Below are 19,058 nucleotides of genomic sequence, written 5' to 3'. Positions count from 1 at the left end.
TGCGCGTGCTCTAAGATCCCCACCTGGCGCTTGCGACCGTAAGCTTTAGAGGACCCTGAATTTCAGGAGGCGATAGGTACAGCTATTACTGCCTACTTTCAGGACAACGAGAATTCTGCAACGTCCTCTTTAATAGAATGGGACGCCTGCAAAGCAGTCATTAGTGGACAATGTATATCAGAGATGATGGGGGTACGGAAGGTACTGCTTCGAGATATAGAGAGAGATGACCAATGACTGCGAGACCTAGAAAAAGAGAGACCTGAATGACCGGAAAGGCAGGAGGAGCTTTTGGAGGCTAGAGAAGCGGTAGCGGTGCAGGTAGAACGCCTACGTTGTTTTGACAATAAAAAATACATTGCCAGAGCTCATGCAGAAAGGGATAAGCCGGGAGTTCTTCTGGCTTGGTTAGCGAATCCTGCCAGAAGAGGGTCAGTGATATTGGAGCTCAGGGATCAAGAGTGGACAGCTAGACACAGTCAGCAGGACATTCACAATATCTTTTTTAACTATTACACAGACCTATACCAGAGCAAGTTGAATCCAACAGAGGTGGACTTACTAGAATTCACACAGAGGCCGACCACTTGGGGCGTGTCAAGAATTCCTGTCATGCGAGGGGAGGAAAACGGTAACCAGCGAAAACGGACTACATCTCCCAGGATGCTTAGCGGTTGAGAGGTTATGTAAACAGGAGAGCTGTTACATAACTCAAGGAAAACACGCCCTTATGTAAACAAGAGAGCTGTTACATAACTCAAGGAAAACACGCCCTTATGTAAACAGGAGAGCTGTTACATAACTCAAGGAAACACGCCCTTATGTAAACAGGAGAGCTGTTACATAACTCAAGGAAAACACGCCCTTATGTAAACAGGAGAGCTGTTACATAACTCAAGGAAAACACGCCCTATAAAGGGAGGAACCGGGAGGTACAACGCTGTCGGATATTGTGTTTACACCGACGTACCTGCTTAGTGAAGAGCAGTGTTCCGGAGTGGTGCTCCAGTAAGGCAAGAACGGAGGTAGGTCGAGTCGTTACTCCCTGGGCCGTGTCTTGCCCCATCGTCACCTGTGAAGGACCCGGAAGCTCTACCGGATAACCATTGAGCTTGGCTGAGTCAAAGCGCAGTGGCGCTTTTGCTGGTTGGAGTCGTAACTCCCAGCCCGACCAGAGATACAGGGACTGCCAGCTGTAACGCACACCAGGAGGTGTTTGCCGCGTTACAGACTCGGAAGTCCACAGGATCGATCGAGCGGCTGCTCTCGGTTCAGTCTTCTTTGCTTGTGATTGGGGTATCGGTGACGCATCACCAGGAGGTGACTCCGCGTCCCGGTGCAGTCTGAGGAAGAGGTTGAGCGGCTGCTCCCTTCAGGTAGAGACCCCGGCTGGGTGTTTCCCTGACTCCTCGATTCTCCCCAACACTCTTCGTGCCCCTCACAGCCTACCGATTGGCATTGTCGGCCATTTCATTTCTGCCCTCTGTTGGCATACGCCGGGATCGGCGTATATGCAGAGGACGGTTAGGACCATCCGTGCTGTGGGCTGGTAACGTACTTAGCCTGGAGGATTCCAGTGACTATAACCTTTGTTTATTCCTTGTATTATTTTTACCTTCATTAAAATAACTAAACCTTCACAAGTGGTTGCGTTCTCATTATCGTGTCTGTTAAACGATCCTGAGACGTTCAGGGCGTTACAAAATATCCGACCATAATAACACTAACTGTCTCCCGGTCGATAACAGACATGGCAACACTTGATGATGTGCTGGCTGCTTTAGCGACCGTGCAAATTGAATTGGCTGCCTCCAGGCAAGAAACAGCCGATGTAAAAGCCAGACTGGATGCGATCCAATTGGACCCGCTCACGCCCAGCACCTCCCTCACGAACCAGACCCCTGCGGTAGTAGTGGAAATGCCGGTAGCCGTTCCCTTGGCAACACCAGAGAGGTACAGTGGGGATCCTAACACAGTGCAGGTATTCCTCACACAAGTGGCGCTTCATTTATCGTGCAAACCAAGGGCGTTCCCCACGAGTCAGGCTCGTGTGGCTTTCCTTATTTCCTATTTGGCTGGAAACGCGGCACAATGGGCCGTACCTCTGGTGAGCAGGGACGACCCCATCTTATGTGATTGGGGTGCTTTTCGCGAGGAATTCCTGAAGGTCTTCGACAGAAGGGCTGACTCGTACACGGCGGACCGTGAAATGCTTGAGTTGAGACAGGGATCCAACGACCTGGTGCAGTATCTCAACGCGTTCCGAAGGCTGGTTGCGGAAACCAAGTGGCCTGTTGCTAAACAGACGGCGCTCTTCCATCACGGGCTGTGCGATGAGCTCAAGGACGCCGTGGCTCATATTGACCCACAACCCAAGACATGTGAGGGCCTTATCAACCTGGTATTACGGCTGGAACATAGGCTAAGTGAAAGAAAGGGGGATCATGGGAGAAAAGGAAAATCCCTTCCATCCTATGTGACAGTGGGAAGTCCTGAAACTTCCACCGCATCCAAGGGAGAACCCATGGACATCGGCGCAATACGAGCGAGCCTCACAGACACGGAGAAAGAGTCACGCCGTAAACAAGGATTGTGCCTATATTGTGGCAAAAAAGGCCACTACGTACGTGAATGCCCTGCCAAACCGAAGACGTCACGTTATCGGGCCAACCGGTCGGTAACAGCCGTGGTGGACGTACCGGCGGAAAACTAGAGGACTCCCAGACCAAAGAAGGGGCATCTCGGAGTCACTCATCCATCCCTTCACTTTCCAACTCGGTCACTAAGGGACAACGACACCTGTTTCTCACGGTGCACGTGGGAGTGCATGACCAGTGGATACCCGTTGTGGCCATGGTGGATTCAGGGGCCACTGGCATGTTTATGGACCACAACGAGGCATGCAGGCTAGGGCTAGTGCTTCTTCCCAAAGCTGTACCCGAAGACGTCTATGCGGTAGACGGAAGGCGATTGGTGACGGGGCCCATCGGGCAGCACACGGGGGTCCTTCCGATGAGATGTGGGAGGAACCATTTGGAACAAATCGATTTTAACATCATCCGAGCGCCCCAATATGGCGTCATATTGGGATTGCCGTGGCTACAGAAACACAACCCCTCTGTGGATTGGCCAACACATCGCATCGAACTGACGTCACCGTATTGCATCCAGCATTGTGGAATAAGAACGGAATCCCTTGACGCAGATGAGAGCGGGAGTCAGACGGTGGCTACAGCGGCAGAAAAAGATGTGGCTCTCCCCCAGGCTTATCACAGTTTTGAGGATGTATTTGATGAGGTGAAGGCGGAAGTGCTACCACCACATAGACAGTTTGACTGCCAGATCGACCTGGTGCCAGGGGCCAGCGTTCCCAGCGGCAGGCTGTATGCCCTGACGGAGCCTGAAAACATGCATCTCCGGGGGTACCTGGATAAACTCCTCAAGCTAGGATTCATCCGCCCGTCCAAGCCTCCGGCCGCCTCGCCACTCTTCTTCATCCCGAAGGCTAATGGGGAGCTGAGAGCCTGTGTGGACTTTAGGGCATTGAATGCGATAACCGTAAAGAATCGGTACCCCTTGCCTCTCATCAGTGTACTTCTGGAACAGGTCAAGAAAGCTCGTATCTACACCAAGTTGGATTTGAAAGGGGCATACCATCTGGTGCGCATGAGGGACGGAGACGAGTGGAAGACCGCCTTTAAGACCAGGTTCGGCCTTTTTGAGTACCTCGTCATGCCGTTCGGTCTGTGCAACGCCCCGGCAGCCTTTCAGTACTTTTTGAATGAGGTATTCAGAGAGGAGTTGGATATCTACGTGGTCGTATATATCGACGACATCCTCATCTATTCGTCCAGTGTGGAGGAGCACGTACACCACGTCAAAGCTGTGCTCCAAAAGCTGAGGGAAAACATGCTGTTTTGTAAACTCAGCAAGTGTGACTTCCACGTCACATCCGTGGAATTCCTCGGAGTGATGCTGAGTCCAGAGGGACAGGAGATGGCAGAACGAAAGATCAAGGCGGTGAAAGAATGGCCGGTGCCCCAAAGCGTGAAGGACGTCCAAAGTTTCATTGGCTTCGCCAACTTTTACAGGCGGTTTATAGATGGATTTTCAGGATTGGTGGCCCCAATCACACAGCTACTGAGGAAGTCCAAGGAGTTTGTCTGGTCCCCTGAAGCGAACAAAGCCTTTGAGGCCCTGAAAAGCGCCTTTGGTAAGGCGCCGGTGTTGGCTCACCCCGATCCGGATCTCCCCTACGTGGTGGAAGCGGACGCATCGGATGTGGCGCTGGGGGCTATCTTGTCCCAACGCAACCACGACACAGGGGTGCTTCATCCCGTTGCGTACATGTCCCGCAAACTCAACGACGCCGAACGCAACTACCATATTGCGGAGAAGGAGCTTCTCGCAATCAAGGACGCCTTCACCGAATGGAGGCATTGGTTGATGGGGGCAAGACATGTGGTATCGGTGTACACGGACCACCGGAACCTACAGTTCATGACGGCCACAAGACACCTTTCTCCCAGACAGCTGCGGTGGATGGTCTTCTTTGCGGGGTTCAACTTCCGCATCACATATCGGCCGGGGACGGAAAACCGGAAGGCGGACGCCCTGTCCCGTCAATCTGCAGTTAAGGAACCATTGCCTGCGACCGAGCATTCCATCATTTCCCCGAGGATGGTATTGGGGGTTATCCAACCGGATACTTTCCTGAGGGGAATAAAGAGAGGGATCAGGTCACTCGCATGGCGGAGGTGGCTCCTCAGTCACAGAGAATGGCAGCTGAAGGACGGGATACCCCTGAAGGGCAGGTGCCTATTGATACCCACGCCTAGGCTAAGGAAACAAGCATTCATCTGGTGCCATGACTCTCCATGCGCAGGTCATTTGGGCTTTGAAAAAACGGTGGCTAGCATGGGACGGCATTTCTGGTGGCCAACCATGAGAGTGGATGTCAGGAGGTGGGGACAGGAGTGTCCTACGTGTGCTACCATGAAGGCCGACCATGGCCGAACCCAAGGGCTCTTACATCCACTTCCGACCCCGGATAGACCATGGGATAGCATATCACTGGACTTCGTGGTGGGCCTACCGGTAGACCAGGGGATGACGGCAATACTGGTGGTGGTGGATTACTTGACGAAAATGGGGAACTTCATCCCCTGCAAGAGAGTCCCTACGGCCGGGGAATTGGCGTCACTACTCCTAAAGAATGTGGTACGACTGCATGGATTACCTGGGGTGATCGTGTCGGACCGGGGGTCGCAGTTTACTGCGCAATTCTGGAAGACTTGGTGCACTGCGCTGCATGTTAAGACCGCCCTGTCCACCAGCTACCACCCTCAAACGGACGGCCAAACCGAGCGCCTGAACCAAACGCTCAAACAGTATCTGCGATGTTTTGTGGACCAGGGCAGGGAAGAATGGGTCGACTTGCTATGGGTTGCAGAGATAGCCTATAACAACGCCACTCACAGCTCCACACAGTCATCTCCGTTCTATAGCAACTATGGCCAACATCCCAGGTTCTTGCCATTTCTACATCCGTTCAGAGAGGACAGGATTCCCGCCACAGCGGACAGGGTGGCACACATAAAAGACACGTTGATGCGCTCAAGGGCTGTCCTAATAGAGGCCAAGAGAAGATACAAGGCTGCGGCAGACAGGAAGAGAAGGCCCGGGCCACTGTACCGCACTGGAGACTACGTCTGGATATCCACAAGAAACATGAGGTTTCGAAAGAACAGTGTGTTCCATCCCAAGTACATGGGCCCCTATCGAATTACCAAGTGTATGGGTCCCGTGAACGTGAAGGTGTGCTTGCCCCAGTCATTGCGGATACACCCTGTCTTTCATGTATCATTGCTCAAACCAGCACCCTCCAATCCGTCTGGGACACCTAGGCCGGTATGCGTGGAGTCGGAGGTGGAGTATGAAGTGTCGGGCATACGGGCGTCCAAATGGCGCAGGGGGAAGCTGTGGTACCTGGTTGCGTGGAAAGGCTATGGCCCGGAGGAGCAGTCATGGGAACCGGCTGAAGGGGTTCATGCTCCGCGCTTGGTCTCCTTGTTCCATCGGCGTTTTCCTGCCAGCGCTGGACCCGTGGGGAGCCGCTGAGAGGGAGGATGTACTGTCAAGAATTCCTGTCATGCGAGGGGAGGAAAACGGTAACCAGCGAAAACGGACTACATCTCCCAGGATGCTTAGCGGTTGAGAGGTTATGTAAACAGGAGAGCTGTTACATAACTCAAGGAAAACACGCCCTTATGTAAACAGGAGAGCTGTTACATAACTCAAGGAAAACACGCCCTTATGTAAACAGGAGAGCTGTTACATAACTCAAGGAAACACGCCCTTATGTAAACAGGAGAGCTGTTACATAACTCAAGGAAAACACGCCCTTATGTAAACAGGAGAGCTGTTACATAACTCAAGGAAAACACGCCCTATAAAGGGAGGAACCGGGAGGTACAACGCTGTCGGATATTGTGTTTACACCGACGTACCTGCTTAGTGAAGAGCAGTGTTCCGGAGTGGTGCTCAGTAAGGCAAGAACGGAGGTAGGTCGAGTCGTTACTCCCTGGGCCGTGTCTTGCCCCATCGTCACCTGTGAAGGACCCGGAAGCTCTACCGGATAACCATTGAGCTTCGCTTTTTGACTCGGCTGAGTCAAAGCGCAGTGGCGCTTTTGCTGGTTGGAGTCGTAACTCCCAGCCCGACCAGAGATACAGGGACTGCCAGCTGTAACGCACACCAGGAGGTGTTTGCCGCGTTACAGACTCGGAAGTCCACAGGATCGATCGAGCGGCTGATCTCGGTTCAGTCTTCTTTGCTTGTGATTGGGGTATCGGTGACGCATCACCAGGAGGTGACTCCGCGTCCCGGTGCAGTCTGAGGAAGAGGTTGAGCGGCTGCTCCCTTCAGGTAGAGACCCCGGCTGGGTGTTTCCCTGACTCCTCGATTCTCCCCAACACTCTTCGTGCCCCTCACAGCCTACCGATTGGCATTGTCGGCCATTTCATTTCTGCCCTCTGTTGGCATACGCCGGGATCGGCGTATATGCAGAGGACGGTTAGGACCATCCGTGCTGTGGGCTGGTAACGTACTTAGCCTGGAGGATTCCAGTGACTATAACCTTTGTTTATTCCTTGTATTATTTTTGCCTTCATTAAAATAACTAAACCTTCACAAGTGGTTGCGTTCTCATTATCGTGTCTGTTAAACGATCCTGAGACGTTCAGGGCGTTACAGGGCGCGATATTGAGCTTGGAAAAGGGAGGAGGGCTGTCAAGGCCATGGCTCGGAGGAAAACACCAGGTACAGATGGCCTGCCAATTAAATTCTATTTAGCGTACCTTGATTTACTAGCCCCCAGACTAGTGCAGCTATATAATGACGCTAAACAGGTTGGCTGCCTACCCGTCACCACTAGAAAAGCCATCATCATACCGCTGCTTAAACCGGGGAAACGGCCATGGGACAGGGCGGCCTACCGCCCACTCTCCATGCTCAACTTGGACTACAAAACTCTTAGTATGATTTTAGCTACGCGCCTGCTCCTCACATGACCCCACTGGTACATAGAGACCAGTCGGGGTTTATTCCCACCAGAAATACAGCGAGTAACATTAGGCGCCTTCTGCGGGTTTTAGAAGCAGATGCCTACTGTGTAGACTCAGCGACGATCTTCGCCGTTGACATCGAGGAGGCGTTTGATAGCCTGGAATGGCCTTATCTATTCCATGTGATGCGACACTTTGCGCTGGGAGCCGAATTTGTGCGCTGGACGGCGCTCCTGTACTCCGACTCCACGTCCAGGGTGAGAACTGGGGAGATTATATCAGACGTTTGCCATGTGAGAAGAGGGACGCAGCAGGGGTGTCCCCTCTCCACCCTGCTGTTTGCCCTGGCGGTGGAGCCACAGGCAGCACGAGCTCGGACTGGTCGGGACTATCAGGGACTTAATGTACACAGGCAGATCCACCACATTGCACTGTATGCTGACAACCTGCTCTTATTTCTGGCTGACTCGAGGCGGCGCTTGTGGGGGCAGAAAATCTACTACAGGACCTTAGCAGTTTTGCAGGGTTAAAAGTAAATTGGGCCAAATCTTGCCTGTGTCCTGCAAAAAAGGGCAGAACTGGCCCGCAAATGGCAGAGGGGGTGACCTGGGAAGATAGGTACCTCCCATACCTGGGCATGCACATATACCACGACCCGGAAGATATACTAGAAGGTAACATAGGGAAGGCAATCAGAGGAGTAAAAACTAACTTTACTTTCTGGGGCTCCCTGCTGCTATCTGAAAGCTGACCAAGTGGCACTCCTGAAAAGGGTTACTCTCCCGAGGCTTTTATATTACTTTGGGATCTTACCGGTCTGAATCACAACAAAGTACTTTGTTCTGCTCCGTTTGTTGGTTACGGGGTTTCTATGGAGAACTGGCAGGTGTAGAGTGGCGCTTACAGTATTAATGAGGTCCAGAGCAGAGGGAGGACTAGCAGTGCCAGACTTTGAGGTCTGCTACCTAGCGGCGCAATTTCAGTGGTTAACACAATGGGTGGTGAGCACTACTAGGGGAGGCGAAGAGCAGAGGGAAGATTTTGTGAACCTAAAACAGATATCCCGCATTATTTTGCAGCTGCCTGTTAATATGGCAACCCTCACAACGGAATTACGCATGGCGCGCAGATGCTGGAACAGGTACCTGAAGAGGGCTAAAATGAAGCATCCTTATGCGCCGGAAATTCCGTTACCTATGTGCGCAGCTTTTCCTCTTGGAGGCAACTGGCAGAGACTGACGGACTGGTCGGACCATGGATTGACTTGTGTGGGAGACCTATATGAAGACAGAAACATGATTCCGTTTAATGATCTAAAAGCCCGATATGACCTGCCTGGGGGGGACTTTTGGTTGTACATAGCCCTTACTACTGCCATGCGGAAACACTGGGGAGGGGTCCTCACCGAACCGGCAAAGTCAATGGGCTGCCAATACGCAGTTCTAGCAGCAGGTACATTCAAAGCGGTAACGTGCTTTTACAGGCGCATAACGCAAGAAACATTACTCCCTCTAACAGCCCTGAGGCTCAAGTGGGAAGCTGACCTCTGAGATGAAATCCCAGAGAAGACCTGGGGGGACTTAGTTGAGAGAGTGTGGAAGAGTACTCGAAATGCCAGATACCAATTAGTGCACTTCTACATTCTACACAAAGCGTACCTCACCCCGGCAAAAATAAATAAGTACTTCCTGACACAGATGGCGGCGTGCCCGCGCTACAATACAGAAGACATTGATTTTAAGCACATTTTCTGGGAGTGCCCGCTCCTAGACAACTATTGGGAAGACGTGACGGCATTACTGGCTGACATCACGGACAGAGACGTAGCACAGACTCAGAAATACTGCATACTACATTGGTTCCCACACACGTCCAAGTACAAAATCACGAGTAAATTCCTAGATATGGGGTTGCTTTTAGCAAAGCGGGATATCACCATGGACTGGAAGGCGAAGAAGGGCCCAAGTGTCACAAGGTGGAAAGCAGAGTTACTCAAATGGGCTGAGTGTGAAGGTATACTCCGGCTGCAGATGGCTAAAAGGACAGGAAGCGAGAGGGCGCTAGAGGCGGCAAGAGCTTGGGAAAGGCTAGTTGCAGAACTTAAATCTCCCACGAACAATGAGGACGAGGACGGGGTAAGAGCCTCCCCAGAGGTACTAGGTTAAGGTATAAACAGCCGTGGGCAACTTGGAGACGAGTGAGCGGACACCAGGAACGACGCCCTGCAGCCTGGTAGGATTGGCATCCCCTATGGTGCTACCCAGATCTCGCCAGCACACACACTAAAGACTTGCACTACTATAGATTAATGTCTATAAGGTACGTGACACACCTGGGGGGGGAGGGATAGGAGTGCACAGAGGGAGGGTAGTTGTGGGAAGGGAGTTCTATACCTAGGACTGCATACCCGCAAGGGAATAGCACTGTGCGTCACTACTGAGCCACCAGAATACACCGACTGCTCATTGTTATAAATGACACTTGTGGTTTTAATTGTACTCTGAGCTTACTAATGATTATGATACTGCTCAACAGCGTGATGGCATAATACCCCCATGTAACATCTGAGAAAATTAATAACGTTTGTTAAAAAAAAAATCCAACATCTACAATATAGACTAAAAGTACTGACAACCTTCATTCAGAACAGCGCTCAGGAACCCAATGCAAATTGGATTTTGTGAACTCATTATGGATCTGAAGCTCTGTATAAATTCTAAAATGCAATAAAATAAGAATTTGTCCAACTGCGATGGATAACAACTCTTAGATTGCCAAAAAAGGGATGAGATCTACATTTCATGTGGAGATACTACATAATGAGAAGGTAAAGAAGGTAACAAAGAATGATTGTACGTGGCCCTACTAAAATCCACCCTCTACAGTAGTTTGCCAATTTTCATTAGACTTGATTTCATCATGCTTCTATGTAGTATTGAAAGTTTGCCTGTTTTAGGGTTGTCTTGTGTGTTGTTTGTGATAGCCACATCACCTGGATTCTTTGTGATAGCCACAGCACCTGGATTCTTGTACTGGTTTTGAGCACTCTATAAATATAAAGACAATGGCATATTTGCACCTTGTGCATCAGCAGTCAGGAGCAGATTGTTCACCAAATGTTGTTGCAAGCATTAACAGAGGCTGAACTGATGAAGTGCATTTCTATGCTGGGTCTGTTCTGGTGTTTGCAATTTGAATGCTGCATCTCAGAGTTATTCTTTGGTAGTGGACAACAGAAGCTTGCTAGGAAGTTATTGGTCATCAGTTTAAACTGTAGTGGATGAATACAGCATGTGTTTTAAGCGAGCACTGTGTAAAACTGTAAACATATTTTTAGAGCCTAAGTAGATGCTTTTTTGGAAGTTATTAAGGTCTCTTCTATTTTCTACCTCATTATGTGATAGCATTATTGAACTCTTTGATGATCGTTGAGTGCTGCCACCTATAAAGCATCTGTAATGTTTAGGTGAGTTGATATTTACCTGGGAATAATAGAATAGTGATGGACATGGCTAAGAGGGCTTTGAAGTGGAAAAAAATGGAATTGCCTTTCGAGTCGTATGCTGCTTGAGTCCTGTCTAGTCACAAAATCAGACACTGGCCTCAACCACCGGACAGAAGACTAAAAAGTAAAGCCAATTATACAAGTGGCATCAATTCTTTCTTAGGAAAGTAGAGGACAAATCAATGCTAGTGGACAAAGTATAATATAGTCATCCTAATAACAGAGCCTTATTTAGGCATGGGCTCCATCCCATAGCAACTCAATGGTTTCCTTAATTAACAAACCTTCACAGAAGCTCATCTTCCATTCCAGTGGTGTTTGTTTCACTCTAGTGCAATAATAGTTCAACTGTTTCATCTAGTGATTCCAAGTAAACCACTTTTTAAAACTATTTTCGCACTTGAGAAACCCCCTGGACTGGATTGCGAGTGCGATTAAGATGAGCCAGAACTGGCGGAGGATGCCATCTAGATGCTTGCGTTCCGGTCAGTTAATCGCATCTACAAAGCCAGGTGCAGAGCCTTCTTCTGGACCAGTTGGAAGTGAATCCAATTGCTCTAGTTCTCCTAAATTACATAAAACTATTAGGCGTATGAAGCTACAAGATCATCTGTCCTTTTTGAAATCTCAGTCTACGGTGTTAGCTATGTTTACTAAGGGGTTGAGAAATAAGACATCGCTGATCAACAAAGAGGGGATGTCCCCTAGTATGGCTAGTATGGATGAGTCAAGCACTCCTATGGTAATCTCACAGCTATTAGTTCCGCACCAGAGTAAGTTTATTGTGCAGAAATTGGTGGAATCTCCCATTTTAACTCAACCTACCCAACTTATTCAACAACTTTTGTTGAACACACTGGTTGTAGGGATGGACATGTCTGATGCTAAGGTTAATTTTGAAATAATAGAAGCTGGTAAAAAGCCATCGCCTAAATCTGCTGCCTCGCTGAAGACAATGAGTGTGGTGGCTAATAATTGGCTCGGCAAATGCAGCAGAGCTAAATTTAGGATTGTCCTAATTTAAGGGGTTGTGTCAGATGTCCCAGAACGATCACCATGGGGCTGAATGTAGTTTGGACCCTGGGGATTTAGAGGACATCACTTTGCCGGATATAGCTTTGCCCTTGGTGAAAAATCAAGAGTTGGAGGCCAAATTAAAATCACCGATCGCTCAAGAGTCAGCATTGAGAATGTCAACAGACTGTCCTGCTAGTTGTCCACGAATGCCAGCTTTGTATAGCAGCACTCCTTCAAGTGTTGGTCTTTCTCGCACAATGGAGACATTGAACTCTGAGGGGACGCTAAGTAAGGGGGCACATGACATATGGCAGCTAATGAATGAGGGTTCCAATTGGAATGAGGATGAAAATGTGAATAGGGGAGGGAGGGATCGTTTTTAAATTTTAAATGCCTTAAAGAGGATATTGTGTTCAATTTTAACTTTGTTAGAAAAATGCACTATTACCTCTGACCATATTGCTGGATGCTGTCTCTAATTTTGGTAGGTATACAGCACCTTACTATGACCAGTTTCCACCTAGAAAAAGTGAAAACGGATAATGATCTGAATACCCCGGCTTCCCAGAGTAATATAGTGGTAAGGGAAATGGGAATCCAAGTGGGAGATTGTGGTGATACAGGAGTCTCCTCAGGTGGGCATTAAGCGATATGGGTCATACTGCTCCTCTAAACCAGCTTTCTGAGTATAAATTATCATGTGTTGTTGTTGAACGTGAAAACACAAAGGGTCAAGTTCTTAAAAACTCCTCATCTATTTATTCAATCTTTAAAAAAGGAAACTCATGCACATTTGGCGATGCAGCAATTACATATGCCCCCTCTCTTATTATACAGTCTAAGGCTGAAACTGCACTTGATCCTCCCGGGGAGGGTGCCTCCGAACTTGATTATGATGGGGCAAAAAAAACAGAGGGTTTTTGAGGCTCCAGTGGAATGCTATAAGGCTGCTAGCCTCCATGGCGGTCAGGAATTGGAATGCCCGGATAATAATCCCGCTCATGCCTCCTTCAGTATGATTGAAGTGCCTTGATTGGGACGATTTGCACAAAATGATGGAAATACGGATTTGAGAATAGTGGGCTATAGTGAAGGATTGGGATCTGAATGGGAGAACCAATTTCCAGGGTCAGACTCGGATGTTAAGGAGAACAACGTACGAGGGGATTCCCAATGATGAAGCATGCCACTTAAGGTGGGTGAAGGAAATTATCCTTTTAAAGGGATACTTAATCCTAGCTCGGTCCTCTTTGTTCCTTTTAGATTGTGGTAGACTTATCGACTGAGCAGTCAACCCTTGCCGGTCTTCAAACCTCCTTGGACCCCCTTTGTGTGAAAGATGTTTGAAGAGTTTGTCCAAATGTAATTGAGATTGTCTTTCACAAACCTGATCCAACGAACAGGGATCGATTATTTTTCACAAACACAGGCCCATTTACACTACCCAACTAATCCCTTCATGCTGGGGTTCAGAGTGATGCAAGTGTATACCCAACTTGCCAATTATATAATAGAACTTGCATTTCTCCTTACAGTATATATTTGTGGCGACGGAGTCTGTAGTTAAAAGTTGATGGCAATAATATATACCTATCTATTATACAGAATAATAACAAACTCAGAGTATGGTTTGTATGTTTATCGTAAATATTGTGAAATAAAATGCTCATCAAGTACAGTTATTCAAAGCAAAAGCACAGATTATCACAAAGAGAAATAATATTAGCAATGTATATTCTCAAACTCATATCAAATAAACAAATGCATTGAAGGAGTGGATAGGCGAGGAGAGAAAAGTTTCAGAGACAAAATACATTTGCAAATGATTATGCAAATTTAGATTATTATTTATACTAACCTAAGGAAACAGGATAATCTACCCCTCTGGCCAAAAAAGGGCAGCAAGACCCCTTGAGAAGAGTCGAGTGGCAAAGATGAAGTCAGGAATCAGGAAACAGGTAGGCCTATATCTGGAAACAGCAAACCGACGACAGCGACGATCTCCCACTAGCTAAACACCAGCCGACCCTAACCACACCCCCCCCCCGGCAACTTTCAATTATACCCTAAAACCTAAATGTCCAACCCACATATGTTTTAATATAGGAACGAACTCCGTCTCTCATTGGCTAAGAACGGGGGTGTACTGTCACACCACTCTCATCATTACCCGTTTATTCTATGTCTCTTGATTTACACATTCAGCATTACGATAGATTCTGCTCAGGAGATAACTTTGAACACGATGATAGTACATATTTCCTACAGTCCTAGTTCATGTTGCAAGTTACTACACTTGTTTGCCTCTGCCGCCTCGTGAAGGAAGCTACACACTTTCACTTGTTTATCAATCCTTCCGTAACTTGGCGGACATTCTGCACACCATGTAGGTCACATCTTATTGCTTTTGCGTTTCTCTCTTCTTGTTTGAAAGCCTTTTCAGTCATCTTTATTTCACTAGCAAATATTAACCCCAAACTGGCATGCAGGAAAGTAGGCCCATGCTTGCTTTTTCTACAGAAACAAACACAAACATTTATTATTTTTCATGAAATGTAATTTCATTGCACACCATCCCAGGATTGCACTAACCTATGTACAACTCATGTTATTCCTAGCAATGCATATTAACGTGCACAAAAGCAGCATTAGTCTTTTATTAAAGCTCTTGTAGCCTAATGTTCATGCATTAGTTCAGACATGCACAAAAGCATTTCCCCTTTTTGTTAGCATTTTTAATTAATATTTTCACAGCACACTGTTAATAAATATTACTGAGGGTTCAATTCGAGCAGGTTTTATTTTCTCAAAACCCTGCTCCATCAATCCTCCCTTTGATGGCGTTTTCGAGCAATCATAAAAATACCCTATAAAATACAATGTGCCACTTATCTAAAATGCTGTAGTTCTTTCTTGTTTTATCATTCTCTAAATCTTTCATGATCTCATAGTAATTTCCTCTCATGTCCTCTAATTCAATCTCTTCTCTCTTTCTTTTTCTGGCTCTACGTTTAAGATCTGTCACCTTCTTTCTACATTTGCATTTGCAACATTTATAAATCAAAATAATAATTAATATTACTACAACTACTGAAGTAATATGTATCATTATTTTGCCTAATAAGCTACTCTCAAAAGTAGAAAAACAATTTCCCTCTGAGGAAAAACTCTTACCAAGTTTCTCCCATGCATCATCAACCTTCAATTCAGTCAAGTCATCATGAAGTTCCGTAATATTTTTCATATACCCCTCAAGATTTTTACTCTTATTAGGGATATAAGTACATCAATGTTGTCTTTTCAACATGCTACTGACTCCACCTTCTTTTGCCAATAATGTATCAAGGGCAAGTCGATTTTGTAAAACCATTGATCTAATTGCAACCATTTCTGTATCAATCATCAGGAACCCAGCAGCAGTATCTGTTGATAAACGATCAACCACTGTAGACAATTTTCTAACTTTATGTGAATTCAAAATAACTCTGAAGGTATCAGTGCTCCAAAAATATCCCCTATTATTTCAGAACAACTCGCTCCTCTCTTATCTCGTGCTAGTCCTTGTTTTATTTCATTAACTCTATTATTCTTATCTACATGATATACCTTTGGAAATACTATGTCTAAATAACAACATCCATACCGACCTGTAGGTAACCTATAATAAGCATTCTTACCACACACATAATAAATTCCCAGAAAAACAGGATCAGTTCCTCCTTTCAGTCCCCAACTTCCTTTTATCAAGAAAGTATGCTCACATTCACTGGAACCAAAAAAGTAACATTTAAGTTTAGTATTTTCTCTAAGCACACAAAGCTTTCCTCTATGTTGGAAATCTAGAGTCATGGCAGGGTAAGTCTCACCCGTTTTGTAATCACCATCTCTGAAAGCCCATGGAGGTACATGAGACCTTTGCTCAGCAGCTTTCTTTTTGGAATCTCGTCTTCTATCTTCTACCATATTCATAAATTCTATTTCTTCACGCCGTACTTTACAAGTTAAGTTATTTCTATATGCATCTATTTTATCTATTGGTTGGTTAATAAAAAATAAATCTCCCTTGTATGCTGCATAAAAAGGTCCATAAACAATTTTCAAATCTCTCCTAACAGGAATTTCTGAAATATTAAATCAAAATTTGAGTAATAACACTCTAATCCTTCCCTCTGGTAGTACAGACTAGTTAAAACACTACAAGACACACCATAAGTTAAAAGTAGGTGATGATAAATCACCCCCTCTGAGCCAGACGATGGTAGTTGCATACACACATAGCAATCTCTCACATTCATCGTGTAAACATACTCATATAACAAGTTAGTAAAAATATTTAACGAGAAATCATTATTTGATTTCTCATGATGATAAATACTATCATCTTCTACCTTTTCTATATTAGTATTCACATTTTATTTAGTAATTGAATCCATTCTCTCACTTCCCACATCATTAGTATTATTTTTGTGATTAGTCACCATTAAAACGGGCATAACAACAATCAGTGTTAACCACACCAACATTAGTAATAAGACACTACATAAGCAAGCATTAATACGTCTGCATTTAAAACTATGGTTTTGATATCCAGTCTCTGTTACCTTTGCCATTTTAGATATTAGATACTATATATAAAAATTAAAAATCTAAGAAAAAAATCCTAAAATTTTAAAAAACGTATTAAAAAACCATCTAGGGTAGTGTATCCTTACACTTTATGCCTCTCTACTTTACCCCCTCTTTTTTCTTTTTTTTTTATATCTTCTTCTTTAAATGTTCCTGAACTCTCCAAATAATCTTCCTTCAAATTATTGCACTTTAATTCTCAAAATTCCTTTTAAGTTGGTTTTAATTTGCTTTCTTCACCATGATCTGTACCAGCTTCTTCTTCTTTTTGATTTGTGTTCTCAAATTCTTTCAATACCACATATGTCAATTCTGGAGCTGTGTATTTCTTATTCGGAATTCTTATTCTTTTTGTTTTCTGCACCAATTCTTCTTCCGAAACATTTTGTTCAGTTTGACTCAATATTTCATTTATTTGTTCTGGCATTTTCTTTTCTAGAGTGTATTTTAGTCTTTTCACTCCTTTTGGCCACTCATCACCTTTTCTTGCTTTCTTAACTTGAACTGCTTCTTCACCCTCATTGTCAAGTTCGCAAGTTCTTTTATTCAGTTCTCTTCTTTGTTGTACTTGCTCTTAATTCTCATCAGTCACCTTCTCATTTTCTTCCTCAACAGCAGTCTCTTCAGACCCAGTAGCTGGTGCCCACTTTATTCGACTTGTACTTGGTTCTTCTTCTAGTTCAGCTGTTCCAGAATCTGTCTTTCTAGTTCTGTAGCTTCGTGCTCTTCAGCCTCTGGTTCTTTTCTTTTCTTTACCAGTTGTTGCTCTTCTTCTTGTCTTTCAAGTGGACTTGGGACTCTTCTTGTATGACTGGCATGAATCCAGTTTGGCAAGCCACCACACTTCACTGCTGTCGTTGTCACCAAAATAATCTGGTATGGACCATGCCATCTGGGTTCTAAACACGACTTCCTCACATGCTTTTTCACCAGAACCCACTCGCCTGGGCTTAAATCATGTGCATGTGCTGTGTTGTGGTTGCAATCTCCACATCTTGATAAGACACAGAACGCACCAGATCAGCCAATCCTTTGCAATAATCAAGCACTAGATCATCAGTAATATTAATCAGTTTGTTTGCTGGTACAATTGCTTGTCTCATTGTTCTCCACATCAAAATTTTGTGAGGACTCAATCCAGTCTTTTATCAGGAATGCTTCTAAGACTCATCAATACCAGGGGGAAAGCGTCTGGCCATTACAGTGTTGTAGATGCACACACTTTTGACATTCTGGACTTTACAGTGCCATTAATTTGTTCTACCACTCCTGATGCTTCTGGTGGATAGGCACGATGCAGCTTTTGCTCAATCTGTAATGCTGCACAAATCATGCAAATTATTTCATTATTAAAATGAGTTCCTCTATCTGTTTCTAAAGAGACTGGAAATCCGAACCTGGGAATTATCTCTCTCAAAAGTAATTTAGCAACAGTCAGGCTGTCATTCCTTCTTGTTGGATAAGCTTCTACCCAACGAGAAAACAAACAAACAACCAACGCATATTTTAGTCCATTACAAGGGGGAAGTTCAATAAAATCCAACTGCATTGGATTTTGCTGCTGGCTCGGGCATAGATTCTCTGCAATGACCCTGAATTTTGGATTTTACCATGACTGCTTGAAGAGTCTGATCATAGCATCTCTTTCAACATGTGCAATTCCATGGTGCATCCTTGTCATTTGAGAGAGTAAACTATCTGGCCTCACTGGTCTCCCATCAGTATACACCCACACTTCATCTTCTGTTCTCTTTTTACAACCTGATTTTATCCAAATGTCTTTCTCTTCTTCATTTGCTTCTTCCTGTAACTGTCTAATTTCTTCCCATGATTCCTGAAAAGAAAACATCAAGTGGCAATTTGTATCTTTTTTCTCCTTCCCTCTGTTGATTGAAATTTAATTTTGTGCACAGAAACATCTAGACATTTCTTTACTTTTGTGTCGAACATTTTAACACAGCAATCCTTTTGGACATTTGTAATGCATTTATAAAATCCTTCACATTTATACTGTTCCGGATTGGGGATCCTGAAAAAGTCAGAAATCCGCGCTGCATCCACAACTGACCAAAATCATGCACCACCCCAAAACCATATTGACTATCAGTGAATATGGTTACTCTCAGAGTTTTGTCAATTATAAATACTCTAGTCAGAACAATCAATTCAGAAATTTGAGCAGAATTTATCCCCTTCAGACAGGATGCTTCAAGAACCATAGACACTGTACATACTGCATAAGCAGCACTCAATGCACCTTTCTCATCTTTAAAACAAGATCCATCTACAAACAACACACTGTCTGATTCTTCTAGTGGTGTGTCTTTTATGTCAAGCCTTGGTTT

The sequence above is a fragment of the Triturus cristatus genome, chromosome 12, assembly GCF_964204655.1.
Source record: "Triturus cristatus chromosome 12, aTriCri1.1, whole genome shotgun sequence".
NCBI lineage: Eukaryota > Metazoa > Chordata > Amphibia > Caudata > Salamandridae > Triturus > Triturus cristatus.
The sequence above is the reverse complement of the archived record's forward strand: the minus strand, read 5'-3'. Positions refer to the sequence as shown.